The 20501-nt window shown below is 45.7% G+C and overlaps 1 long non-coding RNA gene across 1 annotated transcript in view; it reads left to right on the top strand.

The window, feature by feature from the left end:
• The first annotated feature begins 15232 nt into the window (after window positions 1-15232).
• Window positions 15233-20501, top strand: part of LOC134935386 (uncharacterized) — a 45626-nt gene continuing 40357 nt past the window's right edge. Inside the window, exon 1 of the long non-coding RNA XR_010180103.1 lies at window positions 15233-15454. This is a non-coding gene — a long non-coding RNA (uncharacterized LOC134935386). The remainder of the gene's footprint in view (window positions 15455-20501) is intronic.

Genomic DNA, 20501 nt, shown 5'->3' with positions numbered 1-20501 from the left:
TGTCTTAATAACTTGGATAATTAAGCTATCACTTACGGCCAATAAAAACAGGAGTCTAACGTTAAATTATCTCTTCGTAGATGGCAGAATTAGCAAGAGAGAATATTCCTATGCCACAAAAGGATTACAAATAGTTCTTACAACAGTGTAACTATTAGCTGCAGAAAAGAAAGGAAGGACTTAACGCATTAATAAGTAATAACATTAACAATTATTACTTGAGATATTCTAACTGACATTAGGAAAGGGTACCCAATTGTACTGTATCGCACAGACAGACTTGGGGACAATCGTATAAACTACAGTAAACAGTATAGTATTTGTGCAACACTGAAGTCCATTTTCTGAAGTGATACCATTGTATATATTCACAAAGTTCTACAAATGTTTATATTTATGGTTACATATGGTCAATATGATCTAATGAGTTAAATTTGGGTACCTGCTTATCGATAGAAGAAAGGAGTCAGTAGGAGCAGTTTAATAAAAGAGTTTATTATCTTTTGAGTGAAAAACATTGTCATTATTGGAAACTGATGTATTGTAATCTGTTTTTGTGAACTAATGTTTTGTTCAATTTGCGCAAAAGTTCATTATCATAATTGGTGTTCTAATAAATTGACACTTAGAGGCAAATAAGCAAAAAGAAATAGTTTATTCTGTCACAGTCATCATTCTCACCTCTCTGCAAAGAATTGGACACAGGGAAGTCCTAAGAAAAGGAACAAGGTAACATCAATAATATGTACATGGGTGTCACATTAGTACTGTATGTGCCAGCTATTTCAGCCAAAATATGTATTTATATACAAAGTAACAATTTGCCTAGGTTTGCTGGATATTTATACCCCTTTCAGACATATGCTTAAAACCTGGGGTTTTGCACGTGAACATGTATCGGCCCAGAGGCCTAATTCATACCTGATCACTGTTGTGTGAAATCGCGCAGCGGGCAATTATTGAATGACTGCATATGCATATGAATTGCATTGTGCATGTGCGAGGCCAAACAGCGCTAGAATCATGCAAAAAGTTTTATCGCCAGGCGTACGCAAGTTGATTGACAGGAAGCGGACATTTGGGGGTGGTAACTGCCCGTTTTCTGAGAGTGTCAGGAAAAATGCAGGTGTTCCCAAGCATTTTCAGGGAGGGTGTGTGACGTCAGCTCCGGCCCCAATCAGCCTGTTTGTATCGCACTGTAGGAGTAGGTCCTGGGCTACCCACAGACTGGAAAAATCATTCAATGGTGAGTGAGTTGTGAATGGACTTGCAGATGTCCACTGTCTGTCGAAGTTTTCCTACGGCATACACATGCATTCGCACACTTGCACGTGGGGGGGGGGGGGGGGGTGTTTCACTCTCTATGGGCGGAGGATATTTGATCGCAGCGCTCTGCAAAATTGCAGAGGAGCGATCAGGTCTGAATTAGGCCCTAGGTCCGGCTTATCTCTGACAGTCCCGGGTCCGCAAACCTTACCGCTATTGCAACGCAAACTGGGTCTATGACTCGGCTTATGTTTGAAAGGTGTGAACGGGTCAAGTAACTGTGTACCTGGGCAAAACCATGTTGCACTGCAGGTGGGAACATGTAACGTGCAGAGATTTCAATTTGGGTGGGGCGTAAAAATAAATCCGACATTTGTGGGCTACATGCAAAAGCAGCTAGTATTTAACCTGTACAGAAAAAATAGGATTTTGGTACTTACCAGGTAAATCCTTTTCTTTGAATCCATAGGGGGCACTGGAGTACTCTAGGGATATGGACGGTTCCACAGGAACTAGACACTGAATAAGTTAAAATTTGAGACTACTTCTCCCCTCCATATCCCAGAGTACCTCAGTGTTTTTTTACTGAGCCGAACAGGAGCTATAGAGGTTAATGGAGAATTACATATAACAAACGGACAACAATAAAGTTGACACATAACGTTACTAACAACTATCAGTTGACACCAACCCAATAAACTTGCTAATTTGAACCAGTTGGTGAGAGTGTGTTACCATAAGATCCCCTGAACTTACCACAAGCCAGGAAAACTGCTCTGGGTGGGCGTCCAGTGCCCCCTATGGATTCAAAGAAAAGGATTTACCTGGTAAGTACCAAAATCCTATTTTCTTTTTCATCCACTAGGGGTCACTGGAGTACTCTAGGGATGTACCAAAGTTTCCCCCCTGGGCGGGAGAGCTGTTTGGCACCTGTAACACTAGACGGCCAAAGCTAGATGCTGATGCCACAAAAGTATCAAACTTGTAAAAGCGCACAAACATGTGCACTGAAGACCATGTAGCCGCACTGCAAAAGCTGTGTCGTAGAACTCCACGACCAGCTGCCCATGACATTCCCGGAGAACATGTGGAATGAGCTGTTACTGATGTATGCGGCTGTAACCTAGCATGAAGGTAAGCCTGACGTATGGTCAGTTTTATCCATCTGGATAAGGTCTGCTTAGAAGGTGGCCAACCCATCTTGGCCGCATCATAGAGGATAACAACGTATCTGTCTTAGGAACTGTAGACGTTCGGGATACATAAACGCGTAATGCGCGTACCCCAACCAAAATTCCAGAATCTCCTGTTAACACAGGAACTACTATTGGATGATTGATGTGAAAAGAGGACCCTACTTTTGGTAGGAAAGTGGGATTCATCCAAAGTTCCGCTCTATCATTATGAAACACTAAATACGAGTGCTGGCATGACAAGGCACCCAAATCTGAAACCCGCCCTGCCGAAGCTAAGGCCAGGAGAGAAATTGTTTCCCAAGTGAGAAACTTAATAACCACTTGTTGTAAGGGTTCGAAATAAAAAGACTATAAGCAATCTAAAACCAGATTCAAGTCCCATGGCGCAGTAAGTGGAGTGAAATAAAGGCTGTACTTTGAGGACACCCTGCATAAAGGTGTGTACCGACGGCAATAGAGCCAATCTTCTTTGAAAATAAATTGACAACGCAGATATCTGCACCTTTAGTGTGGATAAACGCCGACCTCCATCTAACTCCATCTGTAGACATAACAAAAAAGATGATGTCGGAACTTCCGAACTTTACACCAACCTATATAGGCACGCCAAATTCTGTAATATTGAGCTGCCGTAACTGGCTTACTGGCATGTAACATGGTTGGTATAACCTATTCTGGAATGCCCTCTCTTTTTAAGAGGGCTGTCTCAACAGCCACTCCGTCAACGCCGCCGCGCTAAATCGGAGAAAAAGAACGGACCCTGTTGTAACAGGTCCGGACGCAGTGGGAGCGGCCAAGGAACGTCCGCGAGTAGACCGCGAAAATACGAAACCAAGCTCTCCGAGGCCAATGAGGCGCCACTAGTATGACTGTGGCGGACTCTCTTTTGATCCGTTTTAGCAACAGAGGGAGCAGCGGAAAACGGTGGAACAGATACACGAGACTGTATGGCCACGTGATTGTGAGAGCATCCACCGCCACTGCCTTTGGATCTCTCGTTCTGGACGCATACTGGGGCGTTTGATAATTGTGGCGAGATGCCATCCGGTCCACTTGCGGGTAACCCCACCTCTGGACCAACATGTGAAACACTTCTGGATTTAATGCACATCCTGGATAAAAAATCCCGACAGCTGAGATAATCCGCCTCCCAGTTGTCCACTCCCGGAATGAATACTGCCGACAAAATCACCTCGGCCCAATTGAGGATTCAAGCTACTTCCCGCATGGCCATGCGGCTTTTCATTCCTCCTTGTTTGTTGATGTATGCGACCGCCGTCGCGTTGTCTGACTGCACCTGAACAGCCTGAGCCTGCAGCATGTGCACTGCTTGTTGTAGCGCATTGTAAATTGGCCGGAGTTCCAGGACATTTATAGACAGCAATCTTTCGTGATCCGCACAGAGACCCTGGAGCTGAAAATTTTGAACTACAGCTCTCCAACCTCTGAGACTCGCGTCCGCCGTGAGAATTATCCAATTCCAGGCGCCGAACCGTTTCCCTGCGGTTAGATTCTGTACCTTGAGCCACCAGAGTAGCGACACTCTGGCCTTTGGAGACAACCTCACCCTGCGGTAAATCTGCAGAAGCGAGCCCGACCATTGTGCGAGCACATCCAGTTAAAAAGGACGTGAGTGAAGTCTTCCGAACTGAAGCGCTTCGAAAGCCGCCACCATTGTGTCTAATAGGCGAATGCACAAATGAACCGAGACTGTGCGTGGCTTAAGCACTAATTGTACCAGATGACGAATGATCTGTTCGGGTAGGTAAATTCTTTGATTTACCGTATCGAGAATCATACCTAGGAATTGAAGTCGATGAGACGGAACCATTCAGGAATTCGCGTAGACCAGTGGTTCTCAAACTCGGTCCTCAGGACCCCACACGGTTCATGTTTTGCAGGTCACCTGTGGATTTTTAAAATGTGACAGTTGGTGATACACAGTGCAGCTGCTGGGTGACATGGAAAACGTGAACCGTGTGGGGTCCTGAGGACCGAGTTTGAGAACCACTGGCGTAGACAATGGTAGGAAAACAGATCCCCCCCCCCCCCCCCCCCACCTGGTCTGTGATCTATTCTCGTCTGGAACGTAGCCAAAGTGGACGTTGTGTGCCACTAGCGAAGCTGAAACGCAAGAACCAACTGCCAACGTCACAGAAGCTGTAGGCAGCAAGAAGTGTAAGGTGGTCTTTATTTAGGGCAAACCTGAACTGGAGTGCCCTGCCACTACAGCCTTGTTACCTCAAACCCTTACCAAAGCAGGGCGAAGCAACAGCCGTACTGCTGTGATAGGTAGTTAAACGCCCAATAATTGCAATTGTCTCTCATTGGAAATTGTTCAGCCTTCGCTGAGAACCTAATGTACTGGCCTGGTGCTATGAGGGCTGGTGGCGAATCGACCGCAACAATTTAGCTGAAAACAGTAAAAAAAAAAAATCCCCCCCCCACAGACAGTACATGCGCCCGCATTTCCCAAAGAGGACCTGTAAGGGTCTGTCTGTGCAGTCGTATTTGTCCGACACACTGTGTGACCGACTCTGCAGCGAATCTGCTTGTTTGATTATGCATTAGACTTAGTGATCATGTACCCCGACCAGTAAGTACACCACGGAAGTAATCTGTGTATAAACCTGCATTACCGTGCATGTGGTTACCAGCAATAGTGAATCTTCCTGTAGAGACATGCTGTCAAAAACAATTAATAAATTAAATTCCTAACAACCCCCCGCTCCCCCAGAGGCTGAGTGTTGTAGGGCAGCAACCTCCTGCAAAGAGCCAGGAAGTAATGTTAAAAATGGTGTCCTACCATGTTTTCTTTTTTTTTAAATATATTACACCTGTTAAACCAGGATCTGAACCAGTGTCCTTGTAATCACAAAGTTCACTGTGGGCGGGAAGCCTAACCACTTGGCTACAGAGCCACCTGTAAAAATAATAAGCAAAGCTGCTGTTTAAACATCAACTCTGGTGATGAAATGGTTGCTGTAGTGACTTGCAATCCAGATGGGACCTGAACCCACAATCCCTGGTTTAGGAGGGCAGTGTCCTATCCATTAGGCCACTGGGGATCTGGGGAGGTGAAGCCTGAACTCACAATGTTTGCAGTGCTCAACAGATACTGTTTAATAAGCACTGTGTGCCGACCAACTGCGTCACTGTAGTCTTGCTTATTGAAAAATAGATTTTTAATGTCAGCATATTATATATATATATATATATATACACACACACACACACACACATATCTATAACAATGTACATACTCAGACCATATAATATATATATATATATATATATATATATATATTTCACATATGCATACATACACATATATATTATATACCCATATACATATATCCAGATATATCCTGATTCAGAGGTATAATAATTTTTAAGAAGTCTGAAACTAAATGTGACCACTCACAGGCTTAAAAAACCTGAGATGTCTGCTGCTTAACCGCAGCTTAGTTAATGGGTCCCGTATCCAGTGTGGTGTGGCTGTAGATTTAAAAGTACCTACAGCACCTTGTATTCCCAGGTGGGTAACCAGGCCCAACACTGCTCAGCTTCCAAGATCAGATGAGATCGGGCGTATCCAATTGTGGAGTGGCTAAGTGAATTAAGCAAAGCTGCTGCAGGTGAGCCTGAACTCACAATGCTTGCAGTGCTCCACAGATACTGTTTTATAATCACCATGTGCTGACCAATTGTATAACACATCTTACTTTACAACAGTGAACAAAGCCAGTATTTGGCTGACCACAGCCATGATTCAGATTTGCAGTCTTTGGGATAATATCATTATAAACAGTTATGATAAGAATAATAGTCTTTGCTGGTGTCTTACTCATTATACAGACAGACAATACAAAAAACAACTTGCGCGAGCAATATGCCTGATTCCAAATTCCCCTTAACACCCCTGCGCCTTCAATGGAGGAGAGATGTAATACAGGAAATTCTGGAAAAACAACAGGAAAAATGGTTAAATATGCAGACTTATAATTATGTAAGCAGATTTAATAAACATACTATGTTGCATTCAAACCTGCACATATATGAGCAGCATGTTTCCTGTTTAACAAAGACTTAATAGCCTATTGTAATACATATGCAGTGCTGCTGTATTCCAGTAAACATACTTTCATTTATCAACAAGAGTTGAATCATGAGATTTTATCCAGTGACCCTGACATTTCTGTGTGCAGGGAACATCACTGTGGCATCAAAGTTACTCACTAGGCTATGGAGCCTGCCTTTTACAAAAACTCTCATTTGTGTGCCCCCTCCCCCCCCCGTGCTCCGTGTATCGTTCTCTATACACGGAGCCGGGCTATGGTGGAAAAGGAGCCGGAAGCGGCATCGAGGGCCGGGGAGCGCACTGCATAGAGCCGTGGAGCGGCCTATGCATAAATCAACGTGGCTGGCGCGGCTCAGAGCGGCAGGGGACACAGCTTAGACAGCGGCGCTGGAAACGGCGGCGGGCCGCTGAAGGCAGTGGCCGGCGGCCAAACACACACAGTATCCCACACAGCGGGGCGGCAGCGTGAGCTGACCGCCCCGTTCAACATACCTGGACCCTGTGGTGAGGGCTATGACGGGCTTCTCTATAAGTTCCGTCCAGCCTTTACTGGAGGTTTTAGACCTGCCCGTGGCAGTGAGGGAGCTCTTTTTAGAGAGGTCCGACACCCACAGCTGCTTCAGCAGCTTCCACTATCCCGAACCCTCGCCTTTCTGGAAGGGGGGAAGGGATGTGGAACATTGAAAAATCAAAAATAAATCCAATAACTGTGGAGAAACTCCACAGGCCTAGTTGCTCGGTGAGCACCGAAAAAACACTGAGGTACTCTGGGATATGGAGGGGAGAAGTAGTCTCAAATTTTAACTTATTCAGTGCCTAGTTCCTGTGGAACCGTCCATATCCCTAGAGTACTCCAGTGACCCCTAGTGGTTGAAAAAGAAAATATAAATGTATTTGCTCCCCTTCCATGGCAATATGGTTGAAAACTCCCCTCTCTGCCGATGCCTGTCTGAGTACACAGTGCATCAGCTTAGTGCTGATGCACTGTGTCTCTCTGCCTGGTCAGCTGCACTGTGCAAGTGCGGGCTCTCGCTACTCATGTGAGACCTCACATGCAGCCCAGAGCTGGCACCCGCCACAGCCAGGGACAGAGCTTTCCCTGCTGAGGACTGGAGATAGGGCATTGACACCTGCAGCTGTCAAAATCTGTAGCTACAGGTATCAAAACAGTCAGTGCTGCTGACCATTCTTACATTACACTTCATATTGCCCCTGTCACTGGGCACACAGCGCCACTGTCATACATTGGGGGCAAGTGGTATTAGCGCTCATAACATGCGCTGATACCACTCCCCCCCCCCCATAACGACCTTTCATACATTTACCTCAATGTAACTTGCTTTTTTTTTTTTTTTTGCTTTACTTCCAAATCAGAATCAATCTCATTGTCAGGTTTATAATTTATTAAAAGTTTTCCTTTAATGCTGTAATACAGTGCTGCTAGTCCTACCCACATACCCACATACTGCAATATGCCTAGGCACTCTAAAAGATATACCATGGGGCCACAATTACAGTTTCCCTATTCACAGCTACAGTATGCGTAGCATTAACTAATGGTGGAATGCTAGCAAATTTCATCATTATGCCTCTAACGAAGCTGTGATAAACAGGGAAACGTGTTAGCTGGACCTCACCCTGAGCTGTTACTTGCATTTGCTGATAACACTCCTGATCATCTGATTCCATTGCCACTGTAAATATATCATCCCGTTTCACAAAAGTCCTATATTTCAACTTATGAAAGAGCTACTGTACCATCTCAGAGGAGCAGCACGGAGCTGCTGGAATTATTCCCCTGGTAAATCATCGCCTTTACAATTTGGACTGTTCATGTAGGCAAGAACTTTGATTTTTTCACTAGTGACTTATACAGTTTTATACAATGTATCTACACGGGATGCAGTTAATATACCGAGCACGGAAAGGGGACTCGCTGCCTCGCAGCTGGGATTCCGGTTGACAGTATGCTGCTGTTGGTATAGTGTCAGCCGGCATCCCATCTACAGGTCTCCCATATGTATTCCATCTACACAACAACCAATCTTATGTCTAAAAATATATGTGCAAACTACTTCAAAGTCTGTCAAAATGACGGATACCAGGGACGGAATATTGAGGGGGGGGGGGGGGGGGGGGGGGTGAGTCGCTGCTCACACAGGAGCTGCAGGGTATCCGGAATTCCTGCTGCTGGGAACCTCAGCTCCTGGCCTGTATGGGGATAGATGAAACCAGCAGCTGGCAGGGGGGATCTGGCCTATGTGGCGTGTGGGAGAAATGAGCACAAGACACCGCCCCTCCAGTATATTTTAAGCAGCTGAGCTGGTTATCTGCCTCCTCCACACCCGCATCATCCCCAGCATCGGCTTCTCCTCCTCCCGGTCACCACACTGCTCCCCTCACACAGGGTCTATTGCCTTCCTGCTGGACTGATTCACCTTCCCCCACCGATAAGTGGATACACGTGTCCCTGGTGCCTCGCTCTGAGCACCGCGGGACCATCTGGTGGTTCCTGCATCTGTTTCATGGTTACTGCTGCTACTTGTTGCTGTGCCCCGGGATGGCAAGTAACCTGGGGTTGCAGCAAACTTGTAAATGGCAGAGGGGGTGCAGAGTATGCAGTATATGGTGTGAGCAACATATGGAGGAGGGGGTTGCCCTGTATATAGGGGACACTATATGGAGAGGTATGGGAGTGCAGTATGTATATAGGGACAGTATATGGTGGGGGGTGCAGAATATGGAAGAGGATGGGAGTGCAGTATATGGTGGGGGGGCAGTGCACATAGTGTGTGTGTGTGTGTGTGTGTGTGTGTGTGTGTGTGTGTGTCCGTGTCCCAAATAGAGCTCCATTGGGTGCCCTCCAGTAGCCGGCAGCACCGCCACAGGTGACTGTATTGAAAAAATCTACATCTCTCTCTCCACTATCCCTATCTGCCCCATCTCTTTCCCCTATCCTTATCTGCCCCAACCTCTCTTTCTCCCCCAGTCCCCATCTGAACCAGTCAGATCAGTATTATTAATATTATCAGCAGCAGGTTAGGAAGCTGTAACATCTCACTGCAGTATCACTTTCAGCTGTGAGTCATTTGGTCCATGTGGTGGACTCTTGTGGCCACCGGTGCAGATAGCAAAGGTGAGAAGCAGCCTTAGCCTTTTATTATATAGGATTGAAGAAGATATGTAAAATTATATTGAAAAAAAATCTGAATCTCTCTCTCTCTCTCTCCACTGTCCTTATCTGCCCCTACCACTCTCTCCCCAGTCCCTATCTACCCCAACCCCTTCCCCATCTCTCTCACCCCAGTCCCTATCTGCTCCAACCCTCCTGCCCTCTCTTTTCTCCCCCAGTCCCTATCTGCCCCTACCCCACACCTGCTGTCCCTATCTACCCCTACCGCTACTCTCACTAGCCCCCTCTCCATATGCAGCAAGTGTGAAACAGTCAGATTAGTATTATTAATATTAGCAGCAGCAGGTTAAGCAGCTGTAACATCTCCCTGCAGTATCACTTTCACCTTCACCTGTGACAGCTTGCTGCACACAAATTAATCATTTGGTCAGTCAGGTGCCCTCTAGTGGCTTCCTGCGCACAAAACAGGTGAGTAGCAGTGTCTGCCTTTTATGATAAATGATGTACAACAATGTTTTGATTTTTTTACTTGTTTTTTAAGCTAGAATCACATGTTTACTATATGCATACATCTATAATACATTATGATTTTGCATCAATAATTTAAAATGTTATGTAATCTCACAGTTTATTTGATTTTTTTTATTACACATCTTGCGCTGTTTCCTTCTTGTTCTGCCCCAAATTATTCAAGCTACGTATAGAAGAATTTTGAGAATAAAATGTAGTTCTAAAATCTATCAATATGGGAAAATATGGTGCTGTGCTTGTTATATTTGGCATTTTGGCAGTCCCCATGGAACATAAGGTGTCTGCTTTGTGATTGAAAATGCCCCTTCAGGGGTGTATTAATGCCCGAGGGGGCCTGTGTTCAGCAGGCTCCCCTCCTTTGAAAAGCACCCCTTGCGATGGCAAGCGTGTCCCTTCTCCTCCGTGGCACCATTTTCCCACTGATATTCAGGCACATGCAAACAAGAGAGCAAACGCTCTGGCACATTGCCATCTTCCCGAATATGTTACTGGGAAGATAGTGTCATGGAGGAGGAGGGACTTGCTTGCTGGCACAAGTTAAGTATGCTTTGGGTGCAGGTGTGTCGAGCAAGGCCTCCCTGGTCCCAGGGTACAGAGTGCACCTCACACCCTGCACCCATTATAAATATGCCTATGTGTCCCCCAAACATACATCCAAGTGGTACTTTATATTTGCAGATAGCCCTCAAAAATTAGTGTTTTTTAAAAAAAGTCTTCACAGAAACCCAGCAAACCGTTAACATATCACTTATCTTTTTTAACTTTCAAGATTCCTTAACAGTGCCAGTGGAATGAATTTTCCATTTGTAACAGAGGGGTCTATTCCTGTAGCCATGTAGCAGTGAAAAGTGTGAGAAGTGAGCCAGTGGAGAAGTTGCCCATGGCAACCAATCAGCTGCTCTGTATAATTTTATAGTATGCAAATTATAAATGTTACTTCAATGCTGATTGGTTGCCATGGTCAACTTCTCTACTGGCTCACTGCTTCATGAATAGACCCCCAAGTAACATTAATGCCTTGAGTTCTATTGGAGTGCTATAAATAAAATTATTATTATTATTATTATTATTACTACTGTACATTAATCACCTCTTCCTCTCAAGCAATCTCAACCATCTGGGAGTAACATAAATATGGCTAACACAGTCAGACCATACCTTTTGTAAGGTTGTCTCCATTTCAACCACACTTCAAGGGCTAGAAGCAGACTAGAAAGTGAGTTGGAATTCTTCTGTCCTCACTTTTGAAGTACAAAGTAACCTGGGTTTAACTTACTCTTGTTATGTCTCACTGTGATCTGGTGTCACCCCAGGTCCCCCCAAAAATGTATTGAACATTTCTCAGTCTGGCTCCCTCATTGCATTGGTTTTACCATAATATATTATTTCTCCGGCAGGATCCACAAGTTATCCACAGGATAACAATGGGATATGATGAAGCGACAGCGAATATGCACCAATCGGTCAAAGCTTTTCCGGCCTCCCAGCATGCAATGGGCCAGTCCATATATCCCCGCCTCTTTGCTCAGGCAAATCAGTTTTTTGTTTGGTGCGGCAGGAGCCAGACCATGGTCAGAGGGCTGCTGGTTCTTAGCAGCCCTAAGCTTTCTTATTTTATTTTTATAGTGTTCCTATTTTTTTTGAGTGATCTTTCTAAACAGCATCTTATACTTACCTTACAAAGAGTTGCTCCAACAACTCTCCGCCGGGTCGCGACAATGCTTACCCATGAGTACAGTGCTGTTTTAATGGGCATCTGTGTCGGATATACTAGCAGGTCCAGCAAACGTTACGAGGCTGTGGCCGGAGCACGGGGAGAAGGTAAGGCATCGATTCCGCTTAGAAGGGGAATATGGACACAGCCGCACTGTTTTGGGAAGGAGACCACCAAACAGTCACTGACGCGGCTGCCACCTCGGGTACACTAGCGCTAGGTCTTAGGGATCAGAGGCTCAAGGATTAGTATGAGGCCGCGATCCCTAGGGTTGATGTCAGCAGTGGGGAGTCAGACGCTCTCCTGGTTGGCCCTCCCCCCAGTTCATGACCAGTTTCCTCCGAGTCTCCCACCATGAACTGTTTCCCGCTTCCGTCTCAGATGCTGTATACGTAGGGGACACAGTCGAAGCATAGGTGGCTGTGGGACTGGTGCGTCCATCCATGTTCACTGAGCATCTGTGTTCACTATAGGTTCATGGAGCGGCAGTATACACTAGTAGCGTCTGGATCCACTCAGCGTTTGCTAATGTATTGATCGGTCCTGGAAGCGAGGTAAGTCTCCTTGTATCCCACTCTACGGAGTACGGGTTATACAGCACTAAAGTTTCTTTCTACCTTTTGAGTCCAAATAGTTAGATAACTGCCTATTGCATATGAGTCTGTATACATTTATTGTTGTTTCTTTCGCATTTGCGTCTGAATACATTAGGTCTGTTTAAACATGATGCAGTAATATGTTCTCCTACATACTTAAAGTGTAGTTGTAGTTGATGATGTGCTCATATTGCTTAATATACTAATGTATAACGTGACTGACTGCTAGTGTGATTGCTGACTTTACTATATTTCTGTCAGTTTGTTTATTCCGATCCTCAATGCTGGTGCTTGGGTAGGGTTGGATTGTATGTCACTTTAAGAAGTTTAAAGTGATTACAGTCACAAATTGTGTAGTACACTGTGGAAGTGTTGATTATTTATCATGTCTAAAAGCGGCAAAGGTGAGGAAGGTACACTCACAGCAACACCAACACTCATATCATGTTTGTCTTGCAAAAATGTGTTATCCTCTCAGGATCTGGTTCAGGATGTTTTATGTGCAAATTGTTTTAGCTTTTATCAGATGCTAATGAAAAATACAAGACAGATTCAGGTACAGATGGATCCACCTTTGGCTATGTTTGCACAGACTTTATCCAGTATAGCTGAACAGATAATTCCTCCAACTCCTCTACCAGGGATAGGCTACACTATTAACCCTTACATACAGCTCCCCACTTATGGTGTATCACTTCCAGCAGCAGCTTCTCAAAAGAAACAAACTGATAAACCAGTGGTAAGTAAATCTTCACCTTCACAGGCTACACATGATTCAGATGAGGATTCATTGGAAGATGAAAGCTCAATTAATTCTACTTCGGCATACGAAGAGGAGGAGGAAGGTCTCAGCTCAGTGGATATAGCTGAGTTAATTAAAGCAATGAAAGCCATTCTATCCTTAGAGGATTCAGCAGAGCCTGTGTTAAAATCCAAGGTTCCTGTTTTTAAACATCCCAAAACAGTTAAGACTGAGTTTCCAGGGTCAGATCAGCTGACAGATATTATGGAAGAGGATTGGGCTATGCCCATTAAGAAGTTTAGAATTCCTAAGAAATTGAATTCCAGTTATCCTCTTCCAACTGGGGATTGTTTAAAAAGGGAGGTGGCTCCTAAAGTAGATATGCATGTAATTCGATTAGTGTGAAAATCTACATTACTTTTGCCTTCAACATCATTAAATAATGTCACGGATAGGAGAGTGGATGGTTTTCTAAAAAACATTTTTTTCCTGTCTGGGGCAGTCATAAGGCCAGCCATGGCTTCAGCTTGGATGGCAAAGGCAGTGGCTGCCTGGGCTGATGCATTGGAGCAGGATTTTTTTATAGCTTCTACAGAGCAAAAATCCCATATAGCTCATATAAAACAGGCTGCAATGTTCCTGGGAGAAGCAGCATTGGATATGGGTACTATTGCCTCCAGGGCATCAGCTTCAACAATAGCTGCTTGCAGAGCAGTTTGGCTACGTATGTGGAAAGCTGATTCAGAATCCAAGAAGGTTTTGGTATCGTTATCTTTTTCTGGAGATATTGTTTTTGGTAAAGAATTGACAGATTTTCTGGAGTCAGAAGAAGACTCCAAGAAGGTAAAGTTTCCTTCCACATACAATTTCAAACCTAACGTTCTGGCTTTTCGGTCCTTTCAGTCTCAAGGAAAAGCTAAAGGAAAAAGTGATGGCAAGCAGGCCCAATACAACAAGTCTGCTAAGACTAAAAAGCATTGGGCTACCAGAGGACCGGTTAGACCAGTGTTTCCCAACCTCGGTCCTCAAGGCACACTAACAGTCCTGGTTTTAGTGATATCCAGGCTTGAACACAGGTGACTTAATTAGTACCTCAGTTATTTTGATTTAACCATCTGTTCTGAAGCCTGGATATCACTAAAACCTACACTGTTGGTGTGCCTTGAGAACCACGGTTGGGAATGCCTGGATTAAACAGATAATAAACCATCAGCCTGATGGTGCAGGCCTCCACCTGGGGGCCCCCAGGGTGGGAGGCCGGCTTCTTCAGTTTGCACAGATCTGGCAGCAGTCTACAACAGATGCCTGGGTGCAGTAAGCGGTATCTCTAGGTTATGCTTTTGCCTTCAAGAAGCACCCCCCTCGAAGGTTTTTTTTGTGCCAGCCCATCTCGGGTAGAGATGAAGGCCAGGGCTTTGTTAGAGGCAGTTCAGAAATTGCTTCACTCAGGAGTAGTCATTCCAGTTCCTCCTGCACAACGGGAACAGTGTTTTTACTCCAACCTGTTTTTAGTTCAGAAGCCAAATGGGTCTTTTCGGCCCATTCTCAATCTCAAAGTACTGAACAACTACATTTGGGTACCTCGGTTTCACATGGAGACGTTATGTTCCATCATTTTGGCCAGAGCCGGCGCTAACCGCTCAGCAGCTCCTGCAAAGCAGGGAGGCGCTGGTCGGAAGAGGCGCTCTCCCTGCTCTGCTGTTGCTGCTGGCTCCTAGTTGCTGCTGCGTCTGTCACACTGTATGACAGACGCAGGCAACGTGAAGTGCGGCTCCGGCTCCCACCCTCCAGCTTCCACCACCTCCTCATGGCCGTGGCTAGGGGGCACGTCACCTGGGCGCCTGATAGGAGAGGGGTCCTTTCCCTATGCAGCAGCCGTCGAGATGAAACTGAACATAAACTACATCTCCCAGCAGCCCTTGCTGTGGGGAGCTGTAGTTTACTTTCAGTTTCATCTTTGCAGTGATCAGCTGAACAGGTTTGAGGGGGCAGAGGTAGGGGACAACAAGTTACCCCAGCCTTTCCCCACCCCCCTCTTCCCCCCACTGCCATTAATCATGCCAGTGCACACTAAACTAAGAAGACACTTAAGGTCCGAAAAGGGGGCGGGGCTAGACGGCACTGTACTACACAGTGCCATGTTGCCAGCAGCATGTGAGAATGGAGGGAATGTGATCAGCAGCATGGCCAAAACAGTGAGTATGACTCAGGGAAGGGCACTGTGTGTGTGTGACTGCTATATGTTTGTACAAATGTTTGCTTGTGTGTGACTGTATGTGAATAGGTGTGTGACTACATAGCTGTATGTGTGCTGGTATGTCACTGTATGTATATGTGTCACTATATATGTACTTACTGTATACAGGTGTGTGATTATATGTATGTGTGCGTGTATGTTTTTAGGTGTGTGACAGCATGTATTTGTATAGGTGTGTGATTTCATGTATGTATCAATGTATGGGTTATTATTGTATACCCCTTTTACACCGCCAGCTAGGAACACGGGTTATTGGACATGAGCGTGCATAACCCATGTTGCTGGTTGATGTAAAAGGGCCCAGTTGGAATAATCCGGGTCGATTGACCTGGTATTCCAACTCCAGGTAGCTTGCAGGGTTGAACACGGCACACTGTGCTGTGCAAACGGGAGCCGGGTCGATGCAACCCGGTTCCTGTTCACAGTGTATGTACAGGCAGCGCTTGGAGATCATGTGATCTCCAAGTGCCGCCCCCGCTGCGTCACAGGCAATGTCACCAACCCGGCAGTATGCCAAGTTGGAATCTGCGGTGGGAAAAGGGCCTGAGGCGGGTCGCACCCGGGAAGCATCCGTGTCAGGCTCCCAGGTACAATCCACCTCAGATGATATAACAGAGGTTTTTTTTTATCTTTATCCGTAGCCCAAATAAATAAAAAATACAAGTAAAAAGAGTGAAAATGCCTAGCTACCCATTTGAACTCGTGGATTTTATACACACATACACACACACACACACACACACACACACACACACACACACACACACACACACACACACACACACACTTAAATGGGGGGGGGGCAACAAGTTAATGGCTTACCCCAGGTGACAATACTCCTGGTTTCGGCCCTGCCCACCTCCCCACTGCACTTTAGGCAGCGGCGCCGGCAGCACTCTCCCGCACAGAGGTGGTGCTCTCCAGCTCAGCAGCGTGAAGCGCGGCTCCGGCTTGGTCCCTCCGGCTCCCTCCCTCCTTCCCGCTGCACTTTAGGCAGTGGCGCCGGCAGCACTCTCCACGGATCTGTGTGCGGTATGTACCACTCACCACCTCTATCTCCCCTCTGGTTTACTTAAGTGTAAGGTTCATTAATAGTTGCACTACTTCTGTGAGCATTCTGTGTGGCACTAGTACTGTGGACATTATGTGTGGCATGACTACTGTGGACGTTGTGTGGCACTAGTACTGTGGGCGTTCTGTGGATCACTACTGCTGTGGGCATTATGTGTGGCACGTCTACTGTGGGTGCTCTGTGGGGCACTACTGCTTTGGCCGCTCTGTGTGGCACGACTACTGTGGGCGCTCATAGTCGTGGGCGCTCAGTGTGGCACGACTACTGTGGGCGCTCAGTGCTGCACGACTACTGTGGGCGCTCTGTGTGGCACGACTACTGTGGGCGCTCTATGTGGCACGACTACTGTGGGCGCTCAGTGCTGCACGACTACTGTGGGCGCTCTGTGTGGCACGACTACTGTGGGCGCTCTATGTGGCACGACTACTGTGGGCGCTCTGTGTGGCACGACTACTGTGGACGCTGTGTGTGGCACGACTACTGTGGGCGTTCTGTGTGGCACTACTGCTGTGGGCATTTTGTGTGACACTACTACTGCGGGTGTTATTTGTATAAGGGACACTACTGTGGGTATTGTGTATAAGGAGCACTACTGTGTATCGTAATGTGAATTGGGTACGCAACTATCGGGTGCAATATGAATCAGGCACTACGTGTGGTATAATGTGAATACGATTGTGATACTGTGTGGCGTAATTTGAATTGGGGATACTATTATGTGGCCACGCCCCTTCCATGTGAGACCACACCCCTTTTGCGAGCACTGTCCCTTTATTCCATATGGGAGGGAGGGCGCAAATTTATTGTTTGCATGAGGGCGCCGGACACCCTAGCACCGGCCCTGATTTTGGCCATGGAACCAGGGGATTATATGGTATCCCTGGATATACAGGATGCTTACCTACATGTTCCTATAGCACTGTCCCATCAGTGCTATCTCAGGTTCACTATCCTCCAACAGCATTTTCAGTTCCAGGCCCTACTTTTTGGGTTAGCCACAGCTCCCAGAGTATTTACCATGGTATTATGGTGATAATGGCATGGCAACTTATCTCCGCCAGCAGGGGATAAGAATTTTTCCATACCTCAGCGATCTTTTAATCCTGGCACAGATGCAGGATTTGCTCTTATGTCATCTGCAACAGAAAACACAAAGAAGGAGAAGCGACCTGTTTCCGGTGCACTGTGTATTTAAAACATAACTTTTAATCAATTATTAAGATAAATAATATTTATTATTTCATCTGACATCTTGCAGATTAATTGTATGCAAAATATCTTGAAAAAAAAACACATATAGCAAAATGGTGCAAGAATTGACAACACTAAAATAGTAAAGAAAAAGAGTAAGTATTATAACATATTTATTAAAAAACAGTTGGGCATCTTTTATTGTGTCTATTTTGTCTGCAACAGCATATTCATGTAGTTCACTAATAAACAATATCACGTTCTTGGTAGTGTTGCAATTCTGTTCCAAATACTGTTTAATACAAATGTTACTCTTTCAGCTTATCCAGAAATTCTGGCACATTGCCCAGAAAAATAACTATATTTTCTATATTGTAGGCTATTAGTCAGTTCCTCATTTGGTGGGGAATATATTCAACTAATTTTACTCTATATATAGAGGTGCTCTACAATATTGTAGACAAATATGTGGGATTTGTGTTGTTGTGATTGATATTACAGTCCCCATTAATTACATCATCACTGATGTTTGTAGACCATGGACCATAATTGATCTTAACATATGCCACATCTATCCATGGACTGCTTCTTATATTATAGCTGTGTGTTTTGATATCATAGGTACTAAAAGACGTATAATCCTGAATTCTTCACATATATAAAAAGGATAAAAATAATCCTTATCCCTGTAATTTACAATGCAATACACAGGAATTATATTGACTGCATTAGCATAAATTGAGGACTGTAGGTGAACTATATATTACGACACTACAAACTTTCATTCCACCACATACATAGTAATATAGATATATGTAATCAGTGGGCCAGTGTCTCGTTTGCCTCGATATAGTCTACTACACCTCAAACGGGTCAGCGATCTGTGTGCATATAGGAGACGAACTCCGTAGCACGGACAGTGTGTGTGACCGCGGCTCGTCAGCACTGCTCTAGATCAGTAATGTACAGTCAGTGTCCTGTCTGTCTCATTCAGGGTGAGCATAGATGGTTATGGGAACCTTAATAAATAAATATATATATATATATATATATATATATTTCTCTAACGTCCTAGTGGATGCTGGAGACTCAGAAAGGACCATGGGGAATAGCGGCTCCGCAGGAGACTGGGCACAAAGTAAAAGCTTTAGGACTAGCTGGTGTGCACTGGCTCCTCCCCCTATGACCCTCCTCCAAGCCTCAGTTAAGATTTTGTGCCCGAACGAGAAGGGTGCAATCTAGGTGGCTCTCCTGAGCTGCTTAGAGTAAAAGTTTAAATAGGTTTTTTTATTTTCAGTGAGACCTGCTGGCAACAGGCTCACTGCATCGAGGGACTAAGGGGAGAAGAAGCAAACTCACCTGCGTGCAGAGTGGATTGGGCTTCTTAGGCTACTGGACATTAGCTCCAGAGGGACGATCACAGGCCCAGCCATGGATGGGTCCCGGAGCCGCGCCGCCGGCCCCCTTACAGAGCCAGAAGAGTGAAGAGGTCCGGAAAATCGGCGGCAGAAGACGTCCTGTCTTCAATAAGGTAGCGCACAGCACCGCAGCTGTGCGCCATTGCTCTCAGCACACTTCACACTCCGGTCACTGAGGGTGCAGGGCGCTTGGGGGGGGGGGGGCGCCCTGGGACGCAATGAAAATACCTTAAATGGCTAAAAATACATCACATATAGCTCCTGGGCTATATGGATGTATTTAACCCCTGCCAGTTTTCCACAAAAAAGCGGGAGAAAGGCAGCCGAAAAAGGGGCGGAGCCTATCTCCTCAGCACACAAGCGCCATTTTTTCCTCACAGCTCCGTTGGAGGAAGGCTCCCTGACTCTCCCCTGCAGTCCTGCACTACAGAAACAGGGTAAAACAAGAGAGGGGGGGCACTAAATTGGCATATTAATATATACAGCAGCTATATTAGGGAAAAACACTTATATAAGGTTATCCCTGTATATATATAGCGCTCTGGTGTGTGCTGGCAAACTCTCCCTCTGTCTCCCCAAAGGGCTAGTTGGGGTCCTGTCCTCTGTCAGAGCATTCCCTGTGTGTGTGCTGTGTGTCGGTACGCTGTGTCGACATGTATGAGGAGGAAAATGGTGTGGAGGCGGAGCAATTGCCTGTGTTAGTGATGTCACCCCCTAGGGAGTCGACACCTGACTGGATGGTCTTATGGAAAGAATTACGTGATAGTGTCGGCACTTTACAAAAGACTGTTGACGACATGAGACAGCTGGCAATTCAGTTAATACCTGTACAGGCGTCTCAAACACCGTCAGGAGCTATAAAACGCCCGTTACCTCAGGTCGATACAGACACTGACACGGACACTGACTCCAGTGTCGACGGTGAGGAAACAAACGTATTTTCCAGTAGGGCCACATGTTACATGATCACGGCAATGAAGGAGGTTTTGAACATTTCTGATACTACAAGTACCACAAAAAAGGGTATTATGTGGGGTGTGAAAAAAACTACCCGTAGTTTTTCCTGAATCAGATGAATTAAATGAGGTGTGTGATGAAGCGTGGGTTTCCCCCGATAAAAAACTGCTAATTTCTAAAAAATTATTGGCATTATACCCTTTCCCGCCAGAGGTTAGGGCGCGTTGGGAAACACCTCCTAGCGTAGATAAGGCGCTCACACGCTTATCAAAACAAGTGGCGTTACCGTCTCCTGATATGGCCGCCCTCAAGGAACCAGCTGATAGGAAGCTGGAAAATATCCTTAA

The sequence above is a fragment of the Pseudophryne corroboree genome, chromosome 6 (genome assembly GCF_028390025.1).
Source record: "Pseudophryne corroboree isolate aPseCor3 chromosome 6, aPseCor3.hap2, whole genome shotgun sequence".
In the NCBI taxonomy this organism is placed as follows: domain Eukaryota; kingdom Metazoa; phylum Chordata; class Amphibia; order Anura; family Myobatrachidae; genus Pseudophryne; species Pseudophryne corroboree.
The sequence above is the reverse complement of the archived record's forward strand: the minus strand, read 5'-3'. Positions and strand labels throughout refer to the sequence as shown.